Below are 27,114 nucleotides of genomic sequence, written 5' to 3' on the forward strand. Positions count from 1 at the left end.
GGAAAAATGTGATTCGAGAAGTCTGAGACATCACTAACAAAGCTGAAATCAGCTTTGATCAGGGCAAGAAAAAGGGCTGAAAAAGAAAATGATACATGCACATCAAAACAAGTCAGTAGAATTTATAATCTGTGCTACATAAATGGGTGAGGGATGTCCAAAAAGTTATAGATTTTAGGATATTTTGGTATAACAAATAGCCTACAGAAACTAATACAGATAATCATCCAAAAGTCCCCAGATATATTTGCATCAGTTTGTTTAGATTATCATACACATTAACACATCAAGCTATAGAAAATTTCATTGGAAACTCAAAGACCCAGGTATAAGACCAAATGCTTTAGTATGCATGCAAGGTCATGAATGGTCTGGCCGAAGCCAGATGCATTTGTCCATATTTCCCCTCCCCATATCCTCCACACCCCTGAAAAACCAAACTCTGCTTCCATGGACAACCCTGTTCTGCCCACAATATCCTTTCCCACCTCCACTGAATGCCTAGAAAGCTGATACTTACCCTCTCAGTGTCCCTGTGCCTCACCTAAGAAAACTTAGGTGGTGTTTCTGCTGCAAAATGAGTTTTGTGGGCCAACACCAGGAATTTATAGTCGTTTCAATGTTATTCCTAATACCTATGTCTGTTTTAATGAAAATAATTTTTTTAATATTAGTTTAAAGGAAAAAACATGTATTTGGTGTAGGGTCAAGAATGAAAAGACTCAACTGGTGACCATCCCCAATAATCTCTTGGGAGAGAGATTTCTAGGTTGGCTTCCCTTCCTGACTGAAGTGGCCAAGAGTATATGTAGTAATTTTTCTTCCTCCTGGACCAAGGTCAACTGCAGGGAATCGCCTATCTTTTCTGGACCAGGAGGCTGGAAAGCCAACAGTAGTTTAGTTGTTCCCCTGTCCTCTTTACTTCCTGTAATCCAAAGTTAAATCTAAAGACTATTCAGGCTTGTTAGAACAATCTAGGTAAGAACGTTTCATAAATGATGCTGGGTACTCCACACTGAGTCATAGTTAGGTATACACCTTTACATAGAACCCCCCTCTTATTAAGGCTAAATTGGATCACTGCACTGAAGTAGACAGAATCAATGCAAAGGTATGTTTATCCTTCACAGTTATCAAAAAATCTACGGTGTGATGTGCTGGCCACCTTGCCAGTATCCTGTTCTTCAACAACCATCACTAATGGTCTTAACATCTTTTATTGATCCTTCCCTGAATCAGTTATTTTGTTGAGGGTTGCAAAATGCTAATTGTATATGGATTTCATTCTTTATGAATAACCATGTCCTACCTTGATTAGCTCATAGTGTTTTATTAAGAAGAGCTTTTCTTCATCACCTAGGTTTGAACTATGTCACATTTTAGCTTTTCTAAAGTTGGAATACATCTTATAATCAAGTGCATGATTGTTATTAGCTAAGTAGCAAAGGGAATGCACTTTTGTGAAAATGCTCTGTTGAGAATTTCCGGTAATAACAGGAAAGTGTCCACATCGAAACATTTCCGATTCTAAGCAATGCAGCTCTCCAACCGCGTAGGACAAACCCTGGCCAAATGTAGAAGAGCCTTACAGTGTATTTAGTCAAAGCAACTGAAATGTCAAGGTACCTGGAAGATTGTACATATTAACTTTACTGACACCAAGGTGAGGTCTGTTGGACCTTAATAAGCACAATAAATATAATAATAAAATCCAGCCACAAGCCTGTTAGAGTGGCTATCATCCAAAAGACATGAGACAACAAAGCTGGCAAAAGGATGTGGGGAAAAGGGAACGTCCGTGCACTGTCGGTGGGAATATAAATCGGTGCAGCCACCATGGAAAACAGTATGGAGGCTCCTCAAAAAAGTTGAATATAGAACTACCATATGATCCAGCAATGCAGCTTCTGGGTATCTATCCAAGAGAATTAATAGCAATACCTCAAAGAGATTTTTGCACACCGATGTTCACTGCAGCACTATTCACAATAGCTAAGAGGTGGGGCAATTCAACATCCATCCAGGGGTGAATGGCTAAAGATGGATAAGGAAAATGTCATATGCACATAAAATGGAATATTATTCAGGGCTAAAAAGAAGGGAAATTCTGATGTACACTACAACATGCATGAAACTTAAGGACATTATACTGAAATGATCCAATCACTAAAAAGAAACTATATCATTCCACTTATACGAAGTGTCATAAAAACAGAAAACAGAATGGTGGCCTTCAGGGTCTTGGGGAAGACGGAAATGGGTGTATAAAGATCCATTTTTGCAAGATAAAAAACAATGGTTGCCCAGCAACATAAATACAGTCAACACTGCTGAACATCTAAAAATAGTTAAGATGATGAATTTTATGTTGTGTATTTTTTTAACTGCAATGAAAAGAGAGAGAGAGAAACGCACTGCCTCTGAATTATGCAAATTCAGTTTGCTTCCATACTTCACTGAAATTGCCTCATGGTTCTACAAAAAATGACAGCTGTTCCGTTCAGCGAATCTAGTGTTCTCTGCTATGAATAGAAAGTTCTAGAACATAAGCTCCTCATGACTATTTCCCTCAGCACCATGTCCCTCCATGAAAGGGAGTGAAGAACAAATAAAGAAAGCTTTACTTTCTGTAGAAAGTAAAAGCGAGTGTGTCTGAAATGCACACAGGACTGGGGCAGATTTGCTTACAAGGACGCTAAGGTTAGTCTGAGTTTTCAGGCCTGACTGACATTAAAAAGCAGTATTCTTAGTTGCAACAGCGACAAGAACTAGTCTAGAAGCCGGAATGCCAAGTGATTTTCTTCTTCCTCAAAGTAATATTATAGCCATCAACATAAGACTGAATAAAGAAGATCTAATTTAATCCAGGATGTTCGAAGAGTGAGGACTTAAGCAGTCTCAGCTGACCCATTGCCCCTGCTTTTCCTGAACATGACTTAATATTTAGGTCAAGGTTAACCCTTCGTTTGATACGCAGACCACCAGAGACCATGGCTGCATGTTAAGAACATAAATGTGTCTTTGCTGGGTAATTCTTTTTAAATTAATTTTCTCCTTTTCTGCATTCACTCATTTCTGAAATACATGCTCACCACTATCAAACTTGTCGTGAGCATGAAGTTAGCACCAAGCCCTTCATCCATTCAGCGCAGCACACCTCCCCGCCGGGCCTGCGCGCGCACCCGGGGCCACGCGGGCGGCCTCAGCGCGCGCCGGTGTGCGGGTCTGCGCCGCTCCCCGGCCGCGCCTGCGTGACGGCCGCCCCAGGGCCCGAAGAGGGGCGGGCGGAGCGCCTGAGCTGCGCAAGCGCGTTCTCCCCCATCCCCACGTGGAGAACGAATCGGGGCCCCGGCTGGAGGTGAGCAGGGCCTGGGAAAATCTCTCCTCTGGAAAAAAGAGAAGTGCGAACAAACTGCTTCCAACACTGTGCTTGTCAAAAAAAAAAAAAAATTCCTAGGAGTCAATGATGGGTTGACCAGGCTAAAGGAAATGTGATGGGTGGGTGAGGGGGTGAGGGTCGGGGTGGGGTGAGAGAGAGTTGTTACGAGGACGAGCACACGTTTACACTCGGTTGTGTGCACCAGCCAGCTAAAAACTGTCGCTCACCATCTGGTTCCGCAGGAATGAAGTCAGGAGCCAGTGCAGCCACTGACCTTCCACACACCCTGAGGGGACTTAAGGGCTGGGAGCAGGAATGAGACAGCCTGTGCTCTGGGAAAACTGGCAGAGCAGGGCTTCAGATAGTCAGCTATTTTGAGGAGGTTTTATGAGCCCAATTTCTTGTGTTTTCTCATATCTAGAAAAGCACTCAAATTGTTAGTGGAGACGCCGGCTCCTGGTGACCAGCAGCAACCCTCTGCCAAACTGTGTGCCTAACTCCACAGCCCCCTTCACCAAAACGCCACAGCTGCTGCCCTCCCCACCTCCTCCGAGCAGCTCCTCCAAGCTGCGTGAGAGGCTGTCTCCCAGGTTATAGTCCTCAGTCGGCCCCGAATAAAACTGAGCTCACAGCTCTTGGGCTGTGCATTTTTTTCAGCCGACCTACTCTACATACTATACATTCTCTATTAAAAGTGATTAGGTTTTTCTCCAGGGGTGGCGTGGACGTTTTTCCAGAGCCAGCACAGATCTAAGCAAGCTCAAGGTTATTTGCGCACCTTCAGGCAAACAGGCAGAGGAAGGGGAGATGCCTTGAACACCTGACATCTGAAACTGCTCTTTATTCACACGTGACTGCGGGCAGTGTGTGTTGCTCGCTGATGAAGCACCGGGGCCTGGAACGGTGCCTGGTGAATAACAGGCCCTGGGCAAGACATGGTTGTTGAATGAACAAATAGTAAGGCAATAGTCAAACATCAAGGCAGCTCCCAATTTAAGTAAACAAGTTTAAATTTCACCCTACTTCATCAATAAGTCTTTGAAACGACAGTGCTCATTTCTATTGGTCTCTTCATTTCGTCAGTTTGTTTAATTAGCCAACGTTCACTGCTGTCACTCTTGAACGTTTATGCCAGCTGGTGTATGGGAAATATGAAACACAGACTCTTCCTTCTTCCTTCTTCTCTAACGTGGAGGGTGTTGGGTGGGGGTTGTCCACGAGTCCTCAGCTGTATTACACTCATCTCTCTAAGTCTACTTTGGGATCATCAAACCCTTTCTGAAACATTTTGCAGCCTGCCCTTTGAAGCCAAGCCCTGAAGACTGAGTCATAGCCAGTTTTCAACACAGACATTCATTTCATTACGTGCCATTAACGGAGACATTCCACACAGTGCCCAGTTCCCAACATTTAAGTGTATCTGTTATCACCATCAGAATTAAATGCTTCTAATATTTTTTCTTAAACTTCTGATATGAAAAAGATACGAAAAATAAGATATAAGATATGAAAAATCAAAGAAGGAAAATAAAAAAGCAAAAAAAAAAGCAAAATGCATAGTCGATTAAAAAAAATGCTGCAATGTCAAGCAATTTACTACAAACCAATGCTGACATTTAAAAAGTAGATAAAATTCAGTAACTTATTTTGCTGTTATCTCTAAGATCTCTTGAGTTACTCATATTTCAAATGTCAAACACATTAAGCAGATTCCCCCCAAACAGAAGCAAAATGCTCTTTTAACCTGGTGAGCACCGTGGCTACACATTTATTATAATTCTGAGCAAATATCAACATTGCTTATTATTCTTCCAGTTTAACTCAAATTTATGACCATGTCAACGGTCTATTATACCCACAGCATCTCTGCACGTAGAAAAATTATGTGTACTCTGCGGACAAAATAAGCAAAGTGAGAATGACAAGTGGAGAAGGAGGGAAATAGATAATTTTTTCAGTCTTGTATGAGGGGAAAAAATTACAGTCTTTCTAAGTAAATAATTCTCAATCTTTATGACATGGCCAAAACCCTCATAGAGAAGTAGGAGACCAGCAGACATGCCCTCCCTCCTTGCTACTCCGCCGTTAGGAGCCCTCTCACGCTGGGCTTTTGGAGCCCTGGCTGCGCTCTGAACACGCTCGCGGCGGCCTGCGGTGCAAGCACGAGCCGGTGCCCGTGTCACGCCCTGCGGGGAAGGCACTGCCGCGCGCCCCGCCCGCCGCGGCTCGCAGGGCCGGCCCACCGCCGGCCTGCCGCCCGCTCGCCGTGGCCGGCTCCCCGCCGAACCGCGCCGTCTTCCCGCCCTCCTGCAGCGTCTTTTGATCTCTAAGACGTTCTGCTGACTTTCCTACTAACCTCAGCGCCGATTCACTTTCTTCATTCATTTTCTGGCCCTTTCCTTGTCATCCTACTCGGATAACCAGCCTGGACTTAGATGATTCTTCTAACAAATTAATCTGGCAGTCGCAGATTGACTCCTCCTACACGCCAGTTACTTTCACTCCGCTCTCAGTGCCCACTGCCGCTGAGGCATCTTTGACTTCAGCATCATTTACGCTGTCCCCTGTAAATTCATGTTAGCTTGTGCTGTAAGAGCCATTCTACCAAGCCCTTGAAACTAGGCCATGATTGACTTGTCACCCTCTCTTTCTCGCTTCCTCTTTGTGCCCATCACTTCCAACCTGCTGACTGAGACGTGTGTCCCTTAGACACTTACCACCTTTGCCAGTTGGCCTCTGCATTAGGGTCAGATCCACAGACTCAAGTCCCCAGATGTTGTCACAAGGATGGGAGGGCATTTATCATCAAAGTGCAATGCCTCTCTAACACTTTTGTCAAAGGAGACCATCATTCCTGGAAGGGAAGCCCCAGGTTTAACCACCTTGTTCGGACCTCACCACCTCACTGTGCTAGACGGTCACAGCGACATCCTGCGTCCTCAGCACCTCTGGCTTCTCCAGTCTCCAGACCATCCCACACACACCAGCAAGTCACAATTCTTAAAGGACACTTTTGGCATGTCGCTTCTTGGCTCAGAAGGTTTTGTGGTTTCCTAATGTCAAGCAAGTCTTGAATCTAAGGCCCTTTGGGGAATTCTCACTGTAAACCCTACCACGCTCGGCACAGGGACCTACAGGACGTGGGTGCCGACCAGCGGGTAGTGCACTCCTGGGGGCAATGGATTCCCGTGACCTTGGATTGTGAAGTTTGGTAGCTTGTTAAGTCAGCCGAGAGCTTCTGCCCTATTTACCATGTTTTCAGTTCAGATGATGAACTTTTGCGGAGGACCCACTGGTGTTATTGGTTAGGGAAAGGAACCACCGCTGTTTAATTGTTTCTATATGTCAAACATTTTACTATACACATTGTACGTGTTATGGTTTAATCCCCAAAACAACCCTGATAGATGGATGGTGTTGTCCCTATTTTAAAGTTAAGGAAACTTTCAGGGTGGCTGGGAAACTTGCACAGGTAACATACATGTGTGGAGCCAGAGTTCACATCTAGAGGTGTCTGGCACCAATCTATTCCAAATACTATTTTTCTGTCACCCAATCTTGAGAATCCCCACGTGTCCATAAATGAAAAACACCTCATGCACACACGTGCGCGCACGCACACACACTCTTTTAGACGTCCCTGATTTTGTAACCAACAGATAGCAGGGTCAAGAAAGAAAAACAATCAGGAGTAGAATGCGGCATCCTCAGGACACAGTGTTCTCTCTCGGTAGGTGTCTGGTCTCCCCCTGGAGAGGTGGAGTTAAGGGAAAAGGAGGGAAGACATGCCTTTGGGGCGCCCTCTCAATACCCTACAGCTTCCGAGAGCACATCCTCCTGGCGGAGTCACGGGCCCCCCAAAGGGGCCCCATCATGTACACACTAATTTGCCACATGCAACTTTGGACACACACTGGATAAGCTGATGGCAGCAGAGAGCCCCTCCTTTTCTCCATCTGCTGTAAATCTGCCAGTAGAAGACATCCAGAGGCATTCGCCCTCATTCTGAAGGATGTATTGTCAACCTCCTTATCCTGGAAAATATGAAGGCTAAAAAAATACCAGATTGTCAGTATAGAAATATGGGGCTACTAGCAGCTTTTTGTTTATCTGCCTGAGGATTTCACTCTCAGAGAAGATAAAGGCCAAGCCAAGAAGTGATCACTGATGCAGAGGGATAAACGTATCTTGGGTGAGGTTGGAGGTGGGGGGGGGACCACATGGATAAGCATGGGATAAGTTGGAAAAACCTATGCAAATATTTTCTTTTCACCTTAAAATTTAAATTTAGATTGTAACTAAATTCGAGTCTAGCTACTGACTCTTAAGACACGGTACAAAAACTTTGTACCCGTAGATAAACAGTTAAATAAAATTTTACTAAATTACCTGCAACTACTTTTATTTAGGTGGCAGTAACTTAAGAGTTAGAAATAGTGACTAGAATTCTTATTGCTTTAGAATTCTTAGTATTCTTTACTGTTACATAATATTTTCTCTAAACATCATATACTGAGATAGAATACTCTCTATTTGGAAGTGCACTGCTAACAATTCACAATCCTTAAGAAGGCAGGTATTTAAAAAAACGTAAAATCATGTGGAGAAAAAGGAACCCTTGTGCACTGTTGGTAGGAATGTAAATTGGTGCAGCCACTATGGAAGTATGGAGGTTTCTCAAAAAACTGAAAATAGAACTACTATATGACCCAGCAATTCCACTCCTGTGTATATGTCTGAAGGAAACAAAAACTAATTTGGAAAGATACATGCACCTCAATGTTCACAGCAGCACTATTTACAATGGCCAAGATATGGAAGCAACCTAAGTGTCCATTAACAAATGAACGGATAAAGAAGATATGGTACATATACAATTGAATATTACTCAGCCATAAAAAAGAATGAAATGTTGCCATTTGCAACAACATAGATCCACTTGGAGGGCATTATGCTAAGTGAAATAAGTCAGACAGAGAAAGACAAATACTGCATGATATCACTTATATGTAGAATCTTAAAAATGCAACAAACTGGTAAATATAACAAAAAAGAAGCCAAATTACAGATATAGAGAATAAACTAGTGGTTACCAGTGGGGAGAGGGAAGAGGGGTGCAATATAGGGATAAGGGGATAAGAGATACAAACTATTTTGTGTAAAATAAGCTACAAAGATATACTGTACAACACAGGGAATATAGCTAATGATTTATAATAACTAAAACTGGAGTCTAATCTTTAAAAATTGTGAATCACTATATTGTACACCTATAACTCATGTAACATTGTACATCAACTATACTTCAATAAAAATAATAATAACATAAAAAATCTTTCTTTTTCATGACAGTAGTTGAATTTGATCACCTTTCGATACGTGTTGATTTTGTTTTTTAACAATAGTGACAGCAGAGAGATGGTAGGAAAGCCTTCTCTAATATTGAAGGTGAAATATGCTCACTGATGAAATTAACATATTGTTTAAATACATGCAGAATCTGCTGAAGATTTTTATTTTAATTTCTTCTAAATTCTTGTATCTTTCAAAACAATTGAAAGTGTAAGCAGTATCATGTATCAAAGAATCTCATATTCCACCTCCCACTAGTTCATATGTTAACAATTTGACTAATAGTATTATTAATAAGCAACATCTGTTTAAATGAACATTACGCCTAAAGTAACCTTGTCATGTATACACTGCCTGCAATAAGAGAATCTGAACATTTTGCTTTAAGGAGTACTCTAATTTGGTTAAACTTCAAATAGCCATTTATATGTGTAACTAAAACAGGTCATAATAGGCATCATTACATTTTTAGGGATTTTCATTATCAGTTGTTGAAAAATACTAACTCGATAATTGACTTTTAATGATGATATCTCAGTTCAAACCAATTTAAAATTTACCTTTAGAAATAAATAACTCATTTAGTGTAACTGCTTGCAAACTGTACTTTCCTTCTCATTCCAATGTCTATTATCTACATTTTAAAACATAAATGTATCTGCTGTTGTTTGAAAGGAAGAAGATTATAATGATCAAAGGGTTTGCATGTATTAAAGGACATAGAAGGAAGTGAATTTATTCTCTCCTCAGCTGACCTATATGCATGTCAAGAGACAGTGACGCTGGTTCCAAGTCTAGCTATACCAGTTATGTTTGTTATAATAATTGCATAAACTAATAAAATATCACACAAGCCATGAACTATGAGGGTGAAAAGAGAGTTGTTTCTAACGACGCGATACTGAATGCATTGGAAAGACTGAGTAAAGGGCGGTCATTAAGAAGTGTTCAGTGTGGTGTGGGCAAGACTATTCTTCAAGTTTGAAGAAAAAAATACAATAAATAGAAAGCATTCTCTTCTAAATTCAGCTTGTTTGCAAAAATACGCAAGTAGTTATTCATCTTTAAAAAGACTGAAACTGGAAATCACATATTTCAATGGCTTAACAGAAAAACCTGAGCCTGCACAAAAAAGACAATGAGGAACTGAGACCCCCAGGGCCGCGGGCTAAGCAATGGCCTCGACCAGCCATTCAAAACGTATAGATAAATGTCCTTTCTATGTATAAAATCAAAATAAAGTGTGTAAGATATGTGTAGGGGTATCTTTATTTTATTTCTCCATGTTGGCCTGATTTTTCTATCAATTAATCAAGTATTTGTCCCTGTCACACTTCTTTTAGTGGAACAAAACCTCTGAAAGTTTCTGTTTTCTTGATAAAGTAAAGGGCAGTCTGCTTCTGAGAAGCAGCGGGAAGAAGCGTTGGAGCTGGGAGAAGTTAGGAAGGAATATATTTAAACACCTAGGACTGCAGGCGTGAGACCCCCGTGGAGGCGGGTGAATGTTAATTTAGAGTAATACCAGCCTGATTGCTGGGTTTTCTCCAATAACCCTCTGCTGCTTGGATGCAGGCAGTGGGAGTGTGGGGAGCTGAAGTTCATTCAATGTTAGGGGGTTACCAGGTGGGTGGGATCAGCAGAGGAAGAGGAAGGCATCAGAGGTGGCACTGTTTGCAAGAGAGTGGTCACAATGATGAATCGTAGGAGGTACACTAAGTAGAGAAGAATGGCAACAAGGGGAGGGCCAGTGGAAAGAAGTTGTGGGATTAATGGGCTAGAATTTGCAGTGAGGTTGAAAAATCGTCACCCCGAGAGCACTTGAGCACATGAGCTGAAATGACAGGAAGCTAGGATGGCGAGGTTTTAGCTGGGGATTTCAGAGGTGGTAGAGTTTCTAGTGATGACGTGGTCCCAGACGTGACAACAGGGTGGGCGGGTGCAGTACAGTTGTCAAAAGGTCATTGGAAAGACGTAGTCTAGGAACTGAGAAGCTAAGATCTGAAGGCATCTTCAGGGTTGTTGAAGTCACCTAAGATGCTGGCAAGTTTGGGTGGAAAAAGAAGGCTGCCATCTAGAGACTAAAGCATTCAGTGAATGAAGTCACGGGAGCATGTGAACGGGATTTTGCCTGTTAGAAGGAAGCGGAAGCTCATAGGAGTGGATGGTGTGAACTTCAAAGAAGCAGCATTTTTTTCAGGAGACTAGGAGACCTAATGGTCTGGAAATGATGGTGGTGGGGAGAGGTGGCAAAGACAGTACCTAAGACAACTGGGATATGAGAAAAGAAAACCAACCTTTTCTGAGAAGGCTTCAGGGAAAATGTTACCAGAAAAAAAGCTGGCTTGCAGGCAAAAAAGTTCAAGTTCCCAGAAGATGAAGGTGATGCCGAGGCTGTTAAGGACGGAGGGACGTTTCCTGACCCAGGAGTGAGAGCTACCTGTTCAAGACCAGGGAGCTAATAAGGGGCTCTGTCAGAATCCAGACCCAAGTGTGCTTGACCCCTAAGCCGAGTCACGCTGCTTATCAGAGAGAGGAAATGCATACATACCAGTGAATCGGGGGTTGGATGTGGGGAAATGCATTTTCAAAACTCTTTCGCGCACCTTTTATCCTGACAACTCGAGAACATTAGGGCTGTGACAGCGGCATCGCATCTGAAAATGGAACAGAGACGAGAGCAGCTACGTGGTCCCAGAAAACGCAGGAGATACAGCAGCTCCACGTGGCCTCAGAAACTCGATGCGAACGTAACAACTCCGGTGGGCCGTTTGGAGCTGGCAGAGATGTTGCATCCACTGAGACAGAGATGCTACTTTCGAGCTTACAAAGCACTTTTTATAAACTGTTGTTGCGCTGGAATGCTTCCCGCAAGAAACCGTTCAGAATGAAAATGACAAGAGGAAGATCAAATTTCTCATCAGGGCTGATTATTCTGGCAGGAAGAGTCTGCGGAACATCTCGACGCACGTGCCCAGTCCTTAATGCGCATCATTCAGTGCTCATTTTCTGAAATACTGCATATAATTGATGAAACATTTTCTGCATCGGAACATTCTATCCCTGAAGCCCTTGGAATAAAATGATGCCGCTCCAGGTCTAATATTCTGCCCAAATTTCTGTCTCTTCACCGGGAAGAGGGACAGCATACAAGGTCAAGGGAACTGAAAGGGGGATGTTGGCTTTATTTACTTCACTCTCTAAAATTTGTGCCATGAAAACAACATGAAAATATGAGGAAATCCCTGCCAGTTTCTGACTGGAAAATTCCTGTAACATGAAATAATTAGAGTTTCCTAGAGCAATGGGCCCCTGCATCTCCTCTGCCCGCCACTCCCAGTCTATTTAGAAAAAAAAAATGTAGCAATGATTCTTTCTGTCAGCAGATAAAAGTCCTGTTACCCTCTGATCTATAATCTGCCTTTCCCCAGTGATCCACATTGTCTTTATTCCACTAAGGTGACATCCAAGAAAAAGTATTTTTCCCAGCTTTGTAGTTTCAGTGGCCACCTACTGTTTTTATCTATCTGGCACCTTCATGCATTTTTCTTGAAACTCCGCTGCTCCCTCGCATCTAACCATACGTCAGGTGGACCAGAAAAAGCCACATGGCAATGTGACCCTGGCCACTCTTGGCCGGTCCAGGGATGGGCTCCTGACTCGAGTCAGACCAATTCGAGTGAAGCCGGGATGCTGTCACCACCATGTTTATCTCCTGGGCAGATCAAAGAAGTGATGGGAGGAGATCTGCAGGACCAGAGGGAGAATAAAGCTTCACCAATGTGCTTTCCGTGCGGCTGCTGCTTCCTGGGGAGCAGAGATGAAGATGTGGAGTGAGCCCTCGTGTCTTCCTGCACCAGTGGATCCTAACATCCACCTGTACTCCTGCCAAAGGATCCGTGAGGCTCCACCGTGTCTTCGTGTCTTTATATAACACTGCCTTCCCGATTTTGCTGAAGCGAATATACTTTGGAATGTTGTTCTCCAACCAAATAAAATTCAAGAAGTTGTTGCATCTTCAATTTCTCTCAGATGTGCCAGAAATACACACTTTTTTAAGCCGAAGCATTGAAAGACTGTTCCCATTTCTGAAGCAACAAGTACTTTGAAAGTATCTGTCTCAGCCACAACCCTGTGAGTGATGATAATACGGAGAGTTCACGTTTCCTGTGAGGTAAGGGGTTCTCAGCGCCGTGCCGTGTAGATTCCAGTCACCACGGCAGTCCGTCCTCACAAGGACTGCTTAGGAGGAAACTGGAGCTCAGAGACGCCAAGAGAGATGAGCAAAGATTCCCCAGCCGGGTCCGTCCTTAAGCGAGGACTTGGCCCAGCTGTTCCGCGTGCTGCTGGCGCTCAGTCTTCAGCTATCAGGTAAACCCTGCGGCGCAGATTCTCTGCCGCCATTCCTGCTTCCTTCTCCTCCCTCCCACAGCTCTTCATCCCAACGGTCCTCACTGATAAACACCTGAGCCTAACATCTGTCTCAGAGTCTGTTTCCTGGGAAATCCACCTCCAGTCTTTGGATTGTCCAAGTTGCTCCAGCCTGCAAGGGCAGAGCTAGGATTTATATCAGTCTTTCTGACCCCAAGCAGGTACATCTCTCCTCTGCACTGGCCACAGTGTAGATAAGACATCAGCGCAAAACATTGTTGCAGTTCTGCTGAATCGTAACTGTTTATTCCTAACGCTTGCTTCACCAGTAGGAACACAGTGTTTTCCCCAATTATCCCAGAGAGAAAACTCTTTGAAATTTGCTAAAAAAAACAAAAACAAAAACAAAAAAAAAAAACTGTTCTTGACTTACTAGAAATACCTCTATAAAAATATAAAATACACCATTTAAAAATGGAAGTCTTATTCAGTAATAATTCCCATTGACTGCAAAGAAAATAATTCATTTCTGAAAAGACATGATGTTTTATATTTGTATTCTTGCTACAAAATACATCTATGTGTGATAGAATACATTTTAATCTCAATTCCAAATAAAATGTATACCAATGGTTTCCCATAAATTATTTGTCTTGCTATTGCTGAAAAATTCAGACCCAAAAACCGATGGGGAAAAAAAGCAGGAAAGCAGATGAAAAAGTCAGCATTTCCCACTCACAGTCTTGATTCTTTTTCTATTAATGAAGAATTCATATTTAGCTTTTCAGAGTAACTGAATCCAGAAACCCCCCCACCCATCCCATCTTCAACCCTTAGGGTTTACTTAGAAATGGCCTTTCTCTATGTACAAAGATTACAGAAAGCCCTTCTCAAAAATTTGACCCAGTTGGAGAAGAAAATAAACTAATTTCAGAGTCTTTTCTGGTTTCTTTCCAACGAAGTAATGGACATTAAGGACTTACTGGGTAGGCGGCCTTTAATGAATTCCATTCTTTATTCCCCAGTAGACCTGGAGGGAGCCGAGAGCTGGCAGAAGAACGAAGGTGAAGCAACACAGCTCTGAGCGTTGGAGGCCCTACCCGCCCCGCGGTGGGGAACCAGCTGGACAGCTTTATCCCAATTAGGAAAGAGTTGTTCTTCCCTCGTGTGGAGAAGACCACACCGCCCCTTGAGGAGCACTGCTTATCCTTAGGTACGTGTGTGTTTCATCTGATGCCTGCCTCCTGGATGACCTTGCAGGATGAAGAGACATCCTTCTCGAAGTTGCCCGAATTGCACACAAAAGCCAGACTGCAGCTTTGTGCCGTCTTGGAACTGTGTTGCCGGGGCCCCGGTCGGAAGCATCCCGCTGAATGAGCACCTACCCGCCAGCACATCCAGCCCCGCCCTGACCCCCAGATGGTACCTAGGGAGAAAGATCCAGACGTCACCCTGGGAGGTCTGCACGTGGGACGTGATCTGGCTCAGACTGCTGAGGTGCCTTTACAGCGTTTTCCCGAGCGGTTTCTTCAGGTGCCTTCAGGAGGGTTTCTCCTCTGGCCCCTGTTTACTGGGTTAACACATGAAATGCATTGCATGTTAGTTATGTTGGTCTTTCCAATGAGACTATTCAGAACTGCTTCCCAAGTGTCTCCCCGGTGTGGGGCCTCCCAGCAGTCAGTCACAGAGAAAGTAGGTATTTAGAGGCTAGCCTGCCCCAGATGAGTCATTCTTATTTGTGGAATTCTGTACAGTAAAAATGAGCACAAACAGGCTGATCTCATTTAGTTCCCAGCCTCCTAGGCACTTTCCTTAACTATTTCACTCGCAGAATTTGGAATCTCAGCAAAGAAAAATTTGAAGGGGGTGCTGGTGGAGGAGACAGGTCCCAACAAGGCGTTGAGCCCAGCTCCATTTCCCCACGAGGGGCACCACACGGATGCTGCAAACCTGAGACGTAACCAGAGCGAAGGGCCGGGCTGACCTCAAAAAGAGGTGATTCAGTGCATGCAGAGGAGGAGCGGAACGAAACTGCCGCCCTCCAGCCTCCTCCTCGCCCTTGTCTGTGCTCCCCACCCTTCACCCCACTGTCCGCTGTCCCGCAGGAAGCAACGGGCGTGGAGTCGGAGCACCTGGGTTTTAATCCAGATTTGTTGTATGATGGGCCAGTTTTCTATTTTCCTGATCTTCAGTTTTGCTCTCTGTTCAATGGGGCTAAAAACAATCATCCTGCAGGACTGGGATGAAATGTACTTATTGGTCCGATGAGTCTCTGCTGAGCTGTCACTGAGTGCCAGGTGCTGTTCTAAGTGCTGGAGTACAGCGGTGGGAAAAAATTCAGTGTTTCTGGGCTTGTGTTGCTTATATTCCAGGGAAGACATCATACTAATATAACACAACATTAACTTAATATAATGTTGCAATATATAACATATAATATGGAGGTAACTAATATGAAGGAAATAATAAAGCGGACGAAAAGGATCGACAGTGATGGGGTGGGGGAGGGTGCTCTTTTGGGAAGATGATCACGTGGTCTCTTAGAGAAAAGAGGTGACATTGTGTCAGAGACAGGAAGGAATAAGCAAATGAGTAAACCACAAAGAGGAACGGCAAGGGAAAGAGGAATTACAGGGCAGCCACCGTATTAGCTGACTAGTGACAGAAGTTCAAAAATCAAAATGTTGTTCATTGTACAAGCAATTTTAAGGGGCCTGAGGTTTGCCAGGGTGGGTGCTCTGCTCCGGAGCTCGGCTTTATCAGGGACCCTTCCTTCCTTCTGTCCTTCCTTCATGTATTCTTTCACTCAGTTAATATTTGTGTTGGGGGCAGTTAGGAGTGGCCAAGACGGCAGAGTAGGAAAACCCAGAGTTCATCTCCGTCCATGGGCACACCAGAATTACAACTGCTGATGGAGAAATTATTGATAAGAAAAGCCAGAAGACTAGCAGAAAAGAGCTTCCACAACTAAAGATATAAAGAAGGACCCACAATGAGGCAGCCAAGTCCCACAGCCCCGGGTGCGTGACCCATAAATGGGGGGTAGTTACGATTGCAGGTGTTCTCCGCAGGGAGCAGCAGCCTGAGCCCACATCAGGCTCCCCAGCCTGGGGGCGCTGCACCAGGAGGACAGGCTCTGGGAACATCTGGCTCTGTAGGCCAGTGGGGCTTATTTTAGGGAGCGCCAGAGGGCCGTGGGAAATAGAGGCTCCAGGCTCAAAGGGTGCAAACAAAGTCTCACGTGGTCAGGGACCCAGGGCAGAAGCAGTGATTTGAAAGATGCACCTGCTGATCTTGGAGAGCCTCCTGGAGAGGCAGGGGGCAGCTGGACCTCACCCTGGGGACACCAACACTGGCAGCAGCCACTTGGGGAGCTCCTTCTGCCATGAGGACACTGGCGCTGGCAAGCGCCCTTTTCAAATCATCCCTCAAGCTTACTACTGTCAGGGCGTGGCCCCACCCATCAGCCCTGTTCTGAGATGCCTCAGGACAAGCAGCCAGGCACGAGGAGACACAGCCCTTCCCAGCAGCAAGCCAGCTGCCTTAAGCCCTCTGAGCCCACAGCAGCCCCAGGACCCGGCCCCGCCCACCAGAGGGCCCGGAAGACGGTTCTGCATCCCAGAGCACCAGCACTAGCCTCAGGGTCCCGGCCTCTGGGGCCTGGCCAGGCCTGCCGACTCTGGGACCCCCAGGGCCGTGCAGCCAGAGAACCCAGGACGTGGCCCTACACACCAGTGGGTCAGAAAAGCAGTTCTCAGTGGGAAGTTTATAGTGATACCAGCCAATCTCAGGAAAAAAAAAACCATCTCAAATAAATAACCTAACCTTACAACTAAAGAAACAATTCCAAAGTTAGTAGAAGGAAAAAAATCATAAAAATCTGTGACACAGTGACTAAAAAACAATAGAAAAGAGCCACGAGGCTGAGAGCTGGTCCTTTGACATCAGAAAAGGAAACGAGCGTTCCCACGTTCACAGCAGCATCCTTTTCACGAAAACACGAAAGCCAGCTAAGTGCTCATCTCATCGACAGATGAATGAATACAGTGGATATTATATATATATAATCCAATATTTCTCAGTTATAAAAAAGAATGAAATCTTGCCATTTGTGACAACATGGACGGACCTAGAGGGCATTATGCCAAGTGAAATAAGTCAGAGAAAGACAAACACTGTGTAAGTTCACTTATACCTGGAATCTGAAGAACAAAACAAACAGAACAAAACGAAAACAGAATTATAGGTACAGAGAACAAACAGATGTTTGCCAGAGGGGGGGGATGTTGGGGCAGAAGAGATACAGGTGAGTGAGATCAAAAGGTACAAGGAAAAATATTTTTTTCTATTTCTGTAAGTTTGTGTCTCTGTGAGGTGATGGATGTCCACTGAACTTACTGTGGTCATCGTTCCATGATGTATGCAAGTCACATCATTGCGCCGTAACTTAACAGGCTGAAGGTCAATTTTATCTCATTCAAACTGGAAGACAAAACATGTGTTGGGACTGAGAAAGGCACTTGACAGACTGATATTCAACTGAAGCCAAACTGAGTCCTGGAGGAGTATCTAAAAGTAAGGACCAAAAATCTCTGAGGCTGGAAGAAAGGTGTCATTAGGCAGGTGAAGAGGACAAAGAAAACTTTAAGGCTTTCTTATATGTGCCCTGGGAAAGCCATTAAGGTTGTAAAACAATTTTTAAGACTTCCACATATACCAATAATCATTCTATTTTCTAATGTTTTAAAATATAAAATTATTTAGGCATTAAAAATGTATTACACACTGATGTCTTGGTACTGACAGAGTCGTTTGTGTCAATTTTAAACTCTGGAGAAAATATAAAATCACATTACAACAGTTTTAAGAAATTAGAAGGTAACCAAACCTAGGCAGAGACTGGAGGAAATACACACATATCCAGCTCTCCTCTGAGCCAGTTCACGTGACACACAGAGGAAAACTCAAGAAGAAAGCAGACATCAAATAGATGGAAGAAAATTGAGTCAGAAATCAGGGTTGTCAGAGCAGTGAGAAATCGAAGTAGGAAATCCCAGAAAAAAGGAAGCCGCAGAGGGGGAGCCCCGATATCTCTTCTCCAATCCTTTGCTGTCCTTGAACTGGGGATGTGAGGAGGGAGCAAGGAGCCCAGCTAGGGCAGCGCCGCCCTGAGGCTGCAGAGACAAGATGAAACCTCCCTGCGTTAGGACTTGGCAGCTCTCAGAGCTTCACTGAAACACGTGGTAGGAGTGAAGACAGGTTCACTGTTGCACAGTCACAGCTCACGTACATATTGGGAACCAGTTGTGCTAGCTAATCCCCAAACTAAGAACCAGCTTCTTAAAACTAAGGGCAAAACCGGAATAGATCCACCTAACAAAGCTTAAAGCAAGACTCCACATAATCAGTGATATGCTGGTATTTTTTTTAACTTTTTATTTTGAAATAATTTGAGGTTTACAGAAAACTTGCAAACACAGTACAGAGAGCTCCCATATGCTCTTCGCCCACCTTCTCCTAGTGCTAATATCTTACTTGATCATAGTATGATGATCGAAACCAGATAATTAACATTGGTGCCACACTCTTAACTGAACTTCAAACCACACATTATATAACTTTCACCAGTTTTTCCACTAATGTCCTTTGCTGGTCCAGGATCCCATCTAACATCCCTTGATACATTTTTTTTTTCAATCTCCTCCAAGCAGTAACAATCTCTTCCAATGTTTGGTCTCTCCTTGTTTTTTATGACCTTGGCACATTTGATAACTGCTGGCCTCTTATTTTGTAGAATGTTCCTCAGTTTAGGTTTGTCTCATGATGAGATTGAGCGTATGCACTTTATGCAAGAGAGGCAGAGAAATAACATGCCATTTTTACTGCATCCTATCCAGTGATGTGTGACGTCAGTGCGTCTTACTGCTGGTGCTGTTCACCTTGTTTACTTGGTTACGGCGGTGTCTGCAGGGCTCTCCACCGGAAAGTTAATGCTTTTCTTTTTATAATTAATGAATATTTTGTGAGTAATACTTTGAGGCCATGCATCCTGTTTCTCTAAAATGTTAATTTTAGTGACAACTGGTGACTCTTACCGCAGCAATTATTACTGTGGATTTGCCTGATGTTAATTTTATTTTTCCTTCATACCTTCCATGTGTATTAATTAGAATTCCTCTGTAAGGAGGAGTTTTCCTTTTCCTCCCATGTATCTATTTATTCAGTTATTTATTTGTATCAGCATGGACTCATAGACAACTATTCTATTTTATGAGTTATAATCCAACATGATCATTATTTTGCTACTAAACATGCTCCAGTTTTGGCAGCTGGAAACGCCTCCTTCCTGGCTCCTAGGTCCTTTCAGTAAGCCCCCTCACTCCCCACCCCCTTTTTATTAAGCATATTTTTATTTTCACTACTCCAAGGAATTGTGGTTCCTTTTACTGAATAATGTATGCCAGTAATATAATTGCTGCTAGGGCAAAACTCAACACTCTTCAGAGGAAACAACAAAATTCAGAATTTCTACAATGTATTATCAATCATGTGAGGTATGCGTTCAAAAATGATGAGACTTACGAACAAACAGGACAGTGCGGCTGATGATCAGTTTATAAAAACAGTCTGACAGACAAGCCAAACAGCAAAATTACCTGGCAAAGATTTTAAAAATAACTAGGATAAATATGTAAGCAAATCTATAGAAAAAGGTGAAGAGATGAAGAATTTCTGGAGAGTTATGAAAAAAAAAGGAGGGGGGATCCTGGAACTGAAATATATGTCTGAAATTTAAAACAAGTGTGAACCACCAGCCTGATGATATTAATGTATTTTGACTAATGTTTTGCCATATTAGGCTTTAAAAAAAAAGATTCAAGACTTCAATGATACATTTCAATGCTCTTCTCATTTTTCTCTGATGTCATTTTCATTCTTCCCCCCCAGAGCTGATTCCCATTCTGAATCTAGAATTTATTCTTAACATATATGATTTTACATTATTCTGCAAATGTATCTAAAAACAGTATGTAAGGGTTTTTTTTTAAAACATATTCTGAGAAATGTGTTCTAAAATTTATTTTTTACTCAGTGTCATATTTTTTAGATTTACCCATGTTCATATTTATAGTTCACTAACTCTGGTACAGTATTTCATTTTTTGAACACATCACAATGAAATCATCTATTGTTCATTTGATACACACAGATTGTTTCTGGTTGTTCAGTATTAAAAACAGTGCTGTCATAAATACTTCTGTGTATGTCTCCTCAAATACATGTAAGAGATTTTCCCTATTATATATTTCTATGAGCAGATTTTCTGGTTTTAGGATTTGGGTATTTTAACTAACTTTATATCTTCAAATTTTGCTTCCAATGTGGTTGCACTTAATTACACTGCCAAGAGCAGTGCATGATTATGTCTTCATTTTTCACATACTTGACAAAAGGTGGCATTTTTTGCCTTTTTAATTATTGTCAATCTAATTGGTGTCTAATTGCACCTGATAAATTTGCATTTATTTGGATGGTGGTGATATTGTCACATATTTACAATATAGTCAGCATTCCATTCTGTAAATTACCCATTCATCTTCTTTGTTCATTTTCTATTGGGTGATTCATCTGTGCATGATTGCCACGTAAAGTTCTTTGCAAATCTGAATAATCATCTCTTCCAGTTATATGACTTTTAAATGTATTTGCCCAGTCTGCTTTAAATTTGTTTATGGTATAATTGGTTGAACAGAAAATTTTAATTTAAGTAGTTGTTTTTTTTAGTATGTGTCATTTAAGAAATTCTTTTCTTCTATGATATTACATATTCTTTAATATTTTCTTGTAGAATATTTAGGTCTTTAAAATATATCAAATTTATTTTTGTGTCTGGAATGTTAAAGGGATTTTTTTTTCTGTATAGATAAACAACGGTTCCACAACCATTTATCAAATGTCCTCTCCTTTCCCCGCTGACTCGTAATGCCACCACTGTTTTCAGGTAGACATGAGTCCGGTCTCTCACTCTTCTATTTGTCTATCACACACCACACTGATTGCTCTAGCCTTACCTTTTGCCTTACCTGATACGGAAATTTCTCAACTTCTTTTACTTTAAAATATCCTAACTACTCTTGACTCTTTACTTTTAGGATTTTAGGATCAACTTATCAATTTCCACAAAAATACCACTGGGAATTTTGGAATGAATTTTCATTGAATCTGTGGACCAATTTGGAGGAAACTGATGTCTTCAGGATACAGTCTTTCTAACTATGAACGTACATTGGGTCACTTAATTTTCATAATGTTTCAAGGAGGTATCATTGTCCTATTTTACAAGTAAGAAAGCAAAATTTAGGAAACTAAATAACCTGCAAAGAATGCATGATATGAACTTCGTTCTACTTAATTCCAGTATCTCTGCTTTTCCTCTCCCTCGTTAACTGATGTTCACTTTTGTCATTTAGTTGTAGTGTATCAATATTGCATTTCTCATATGCAAAGTTGTTTTTTTGTTATGAAGAGACATTTTAGAGGCTCAGCTAATCAGTTACTCGGTTGGCCAGTGACTAAGACTGGCCCCTGCAGAGACGCGTGGCTGGCGAGGCTGACAGTCCTGGGGAATAAGGGTGATGAGAGCGGGTCCAGAGACGGGGCCCCAGCCTTTGCTGCACAGCCCCTTGCAGGCTGTAATCAGCCCAGATGTCTAAAAGGCTAATTAGGGGAACATATTGGAAAGACTCTTGACTCCTAGCGAATCTCTCTTGTTAAATACAGACTCTGGAAGAAAAACAACCACAGCAAATCATTAGTATCGGAAAAATCAATGGTTATTATGCAGAAAACATTGACAATCTGCTGGGAATTTTTCTGAGAAGAGGACAAAAGGAAACAGGATTTATATTTCTACAGTCAAGGATATTGTAAGGAAAACAAAAGGAGGTTGTATTTAAAGGTGATTTTTTTTAAGTTATTACACCAAAATGACAACATTTTTGCATCTCAGTTAGCCCTTCTTTCCCCTTCAAAATCTGCTTTTACCTCCATTACCTGAGAACTGTAGAGGACAAGGAAGCATGCATTGCCTAATAAATTGGAGGAACTGTCTCTGTTGGGATGGCCAAAATACGTCTTGTTAAACTTGGCCCATTAAGAAGTGACAAGGTAGAGTTCTGTTTGGGGTTATTTAAAATATTGAATGTATCTATTGCACGTCTTCTACAGCAACAAAGGAAGTAAACTAGAAATTTATTCCTGGAAATCTCATTAGATTGTGAGTTGGTGTATCTTTAAAAATAAGAAAATCATATTCATTTTCTTTCGCTTCAAATCCTCTTCAGTTTACAGAAAAAAGCAGCTCGCTGCTTTCCCTGGCCCTCTGTATGAAACCTTCAGGGGGGTGTTTATATGCACATATAAATATATATATATATATATATATATATATATATATATAAAACCAAAGTCCCTATTTGGTAGCCATTTATGCTTCCTCTCCAACCTGAGCAGAGGTAAGAGGCCAGTATTTCTATAGTAATTTATTAAAATAAAACAAAACATTCCAAAACAAACAAACAACAAACAAATCAGCACTTTAACAGTCAGCTTCATCTTTCAACCCAGAGAAGAGCTGATCCCACCACACAGGTGCTTCGTTGCCTGGACAGTGCATCTCATGTTCCCCAAAGACTTCAGTCACATGTGGGAGTCACAAAAACATGCAGGAACGTTACTGCCTGCTGCGTTAAAATCTGGACCGATGGAAGGAAAAAAACCCAGCTGAGCACTCTTGTGCTTGGTTTAAATAGCTGTCCATACTCACATTCAAGGTTGCAAGGGTTACACGGCATTCTTCCATTCGGCCATCAAAGGACAGTAAACCTCTGCTGGGTCAGAGTGAAACAGTTTGTGTAGAATATAATTTGAAGGTACAACACTAAAGAAATTCCAACTGCCACCATCTTTATGTTTTCTATGCACCAGGCACTGCTATAATTTTTACAGTCAATTCATCTCAATCTTTCAAAAAAAAGTTATAATGAAAGTTCTTTATTAACCCATTTCATTGCCACGAGAACCCACAGTGGAGGCGGTGTAAGAGCTTTCACTTTAAGGATGAGCGGAGTGAAGCAGAGACAGTAACCGCCCGTGGTCCTGTGATGAGTAGGTGGCGGAGCAGGTTGGATCCCCGGCTGTACAGGGCCCACAGCCTCCTGTGTGAGGCCACCTGCCCCTGCAGCCGCCTCCAGCTCCCGGAGGGGAGGATCGAAGCCCAGAGGAGGGGGCACCTGCTCAAGACCCCGCCCCGCAGGCTCCGCAGGTCGAGCCTGGTGTTGACGGAGCCGGCGTCTGCGCTGGTCACCGGTGTTGGGGAAACATCCCGCGGACGCGCGGTGCTCTATCTGGAGGTGGCCCTGGAGGGCTGTCCAGAATCCACAGCCGGTCATGCAAACAGAAAGATCTGTTCTCTGATAATGTGCGACATATGGTCAACCACCACAGCGATCTGGCAGGATTCGAAGCCTGTTGCGAGCATAGGGCTGTCCTCGCTTCCCTCTGCTCGGAGCAGATGGGATGGTGGGCTGAGGTCGCCCACGCGAGAGGTTCGCGCTCACGGGGTGGGAAGCGGGCCGCGTAGTTCTGAAGGGAGGGGCCGCTGGCTGCTGGCTTCTCCTGTTTCCTCCGCTTTAGCTCAACACGTGCAAATGTGAGAGACGGGTTGATCTGTTGGAGGGCAATTCAGCTGCCGTAGCAAAATGGAAGAAAGTACCGCTGCGGTATTTACAAGTCACACTCATTATGCCAGGCTTTTGAAGCCAAAATCCAAGCTGTCCTGAATTTACTGCCTTATTACAGGCCAGGTAATATAATTAAAAGCTACGGCTGGCACGTAATGACTAACGATGCAGAAAGCGCCCTGCTTCTTCTGCCTGTAATATTTATTCATAATCTCCCTCGCTAAATCACATTACCCATCCTGGCTGCCACAGGCTAATTTAGTTGTTGCTGCTGTCCTAAACGTAGGCCTTTTACATCGCAGCTGGCCAGCGGGCCCTTGGAGAAAGAACGGGCCCAGCCGTGCTCATTTTACACTGAACCAAACATGAGACATTCGACTTTGGGGTGAACATGGAGTAGCTGGACTTATCAAGGTTTTCAAGGCCAGCTCAGCATTTTACACCCGATACACAACAGGTGGATTGATGGAGATTCATGTATTTTCATGGGGCCCCCACTAGTGAGTGAGTTAGGGGAAGGTTTTCTAGAATCAGCTGGGTAAGAGATGGGTGGTGACTGCTAAGGGACCTGTCTATTTTCATCTAATTCTCCCTTCTTCACAAGATGCTGAATTTTTTGGAAGCAAGGTTCTGCTTCACTTAACTAATTTTCATATGTCAAGCGCAGTACCTAGGGCATAGTGAGGGCTTCATAATTGTTTATCAAATGAATGAATGAATGACTGAGGCGGGCATGAGGCTTGAGTGTGAAACGTAAGTCACTACTTAGCCAGAAGGGTACGTGTCACAGGTGACACACTCAGACAACAAAAAGGCTTTCTGAGGTGCATTCTGAAAATGGAAAGAATGGGAAGCATGTAAAGCATACATTACCTTTAACTCAGTGTGTGTATATGTATATGTGTTTCCACATGCACATCTGTGTGTAGTAATACAGCGAGTCACAAACAGCATGTGACGTTTCGGTGGTGACTTGCAACGTCTCCTCACTGAAGGGCGGGAAGAACCTCTACCTTTGCCAACCATGTGTTCTATGTTCTGATTCTCCCTGGACCCTCATCAGTCTGTCCTAGTTTAAAAGGACACTTTCTTTCATAATATATACAGATATCGAATCACTATGCTGTACACCTGAAACTAACATAATCTTATACTTCAATTATATCAAAATAGAAAGCTAAAATAAAATAAAAGGGCACTTCCATCCAGGGACTTATATTAATTGCAGAGACATCTCAGAAGTTAGACTGAAAATCGAGCCACGTTTTCTTCTGACTCCACTGACTGCGTTTCTCCAGTTTTAGTTAATTTGCTGCTTTGTAGAGGCATCTTTACTCTTTTAAAGTATGTTCGGCAAAATAACCACCACCTGTTTCCTTTCACTCTTAGTGAAAACCTTTTCTGCTTTGATGGTTAGCAGTGATGAAACAGACGTGGGTTTTAGCAGGAACAAAATAGCTCCCCAACAAAAGCGTCTGCTCCCTGGGGTAGCAGCGTTGAGTTTCTGAAACTTACCTTGTTTTTATTCAAACTTCCCACCCAGTAAAGCAGCCTGCGCTTTTACTGTTAACTCTTTCCCATTCCCTGACTATGGGCTACATAGCTAAGACGCCAATCACTTGGGTAGCCCTTGACAATTAAGATGACTTCTGATTAAGTAACATTTATTTCCTATGAGGTCCAGCTTGGACACCGAAGCCAGGACTGTCTATGAACAGTCCTGTTTATGCCTTTACATCGCATTACATTATCAGCAAGTGGCAGGGCTAACTGGCCCCTAGGCCAAGATTGTGTTTTTATTCCTCTAGTCGTTGCAAAATATTTTTAAAATAATTCTTTCAGGTTTAACACCAATGCCTGCTGACGGCGGGATTTTCATCAAAAGACCCTTCATCGGGACTGGGACTTCCCAGGCCTCGCCACAGACGGGGTGACCCTCTGCAGCCCGGCTGCTGCGGGGAGGTTGGGAGGCTGCGGTCGCCCCTCTCGCAGGTGGTGCGGATGAAGTACAAGGATCCTTATTCCCGAAGCCCGTGCAGAGAGTTATTTCTGTTGCTCTTCCCTGCATCCCTTCCATCCTTGAAGATGCCTTTCTGCAAGGGAGTCATCAGCACAGGGTCACAGTTTCAAGAAGCTCCTGAAGGCCGGCAGTTTACTGGCAGATACGGTGCCATTGTCTGCCCTGCTGCATTCCATCCCAGCCAGCTCTCTCTCACACAGCACTGCTCTCTGAGCTTGTGGACCACCCGGGACCTCTGCTCTGCCCTTTTCCTCTTCTGTCGGAAGCATCTTGCCATCTTAGAGTGCAGGACTTGTTCGCCATCGCGCCAGAGCAGAGCGCAAACCAGAAAATACAAATGAGCTTCGTTCGCTACTTGTTCACGTTCTAGGATGTATTTTGTCTGTTTTAATTCCATGTTTGTTTGTTTCTTGTTGTTGTTGACGGTGTTTCGCAGGGTAAAGAAGGTGGGGTCGAGAAGGTGAGGTGTGGAGGATGTGAGAATGTTGATTAAAATTGTTTTGCTATTTTCTGGTATTTTAAATTACTTATGTCCATTGTAGTTAGATACGAAGAACGCCTTCGTTTAGGATAATTTTTTCAGGTCATTTCTCTACTATGGGTGATGGGTTCTTTTAAGGTAAATTAGGGTCTTGATATTATTAACCGTCTGAAAATGGTAAAATTTTCTACGTTAAAATCCATTAGTTACCGCTTGCTGAGAACACCCCGTGAGCTGAACTGACTGCCCCAAGCACTTTTACTTTTTATTATAAAGCTGAGAATGAAAGCAAAATTCAAGGACTTCCTGGCAAGCATGCAGCTCCGTCGTAAATCTGGGCTCATGTGCTAGTTTTGCCCTCATTTCCAGCACAGAAAGGAGTGTAATGGAGAGAAGACTTCGCTGCAGATACAGCCCGGAGCAGACGAAGAGGAAGGTGCTGGTTTCTGATGTCCCGGGAAGCCGGTGTGAGCGCCCTCTGCTGCTCTCCCTGGGGAGCGGCCCACTGTGAATACCACATGGAGAAGACGCCTTTTTTTTTTTTTAACTAACAAATGGGGGGGGGGATGGTTTTTTGGTGATAGTAGGTTAATGGCTTTGCAACCTGGAACTACAGAGGAAAATTTTAAAAACTTAAAAAAATTATTTGCCCCTCTAAATATCTGCAAACATCCTCTTCCGGCTGAATCTTTTGGAAGTGTGGTTTTGGGGATGAGGCGGGGTGATGCAGCTTGGGAGAGGCTGCTGTGTGGCGTTAGTGCAGGGGTAATCT

Source organism: Vicugna pacos, chromosome 29 (assembly GCF_048564905.1).
Source record: "Vicugna pacos chromosome 29, VicPac4, whole genome shotgun sequence".
Taxonomy (NCBI): Eukaryota; Metazoa; Chordata; class Mammalia; order Artiodactyla; family Camelidae; genus Vicugna; species Vicugna pacos.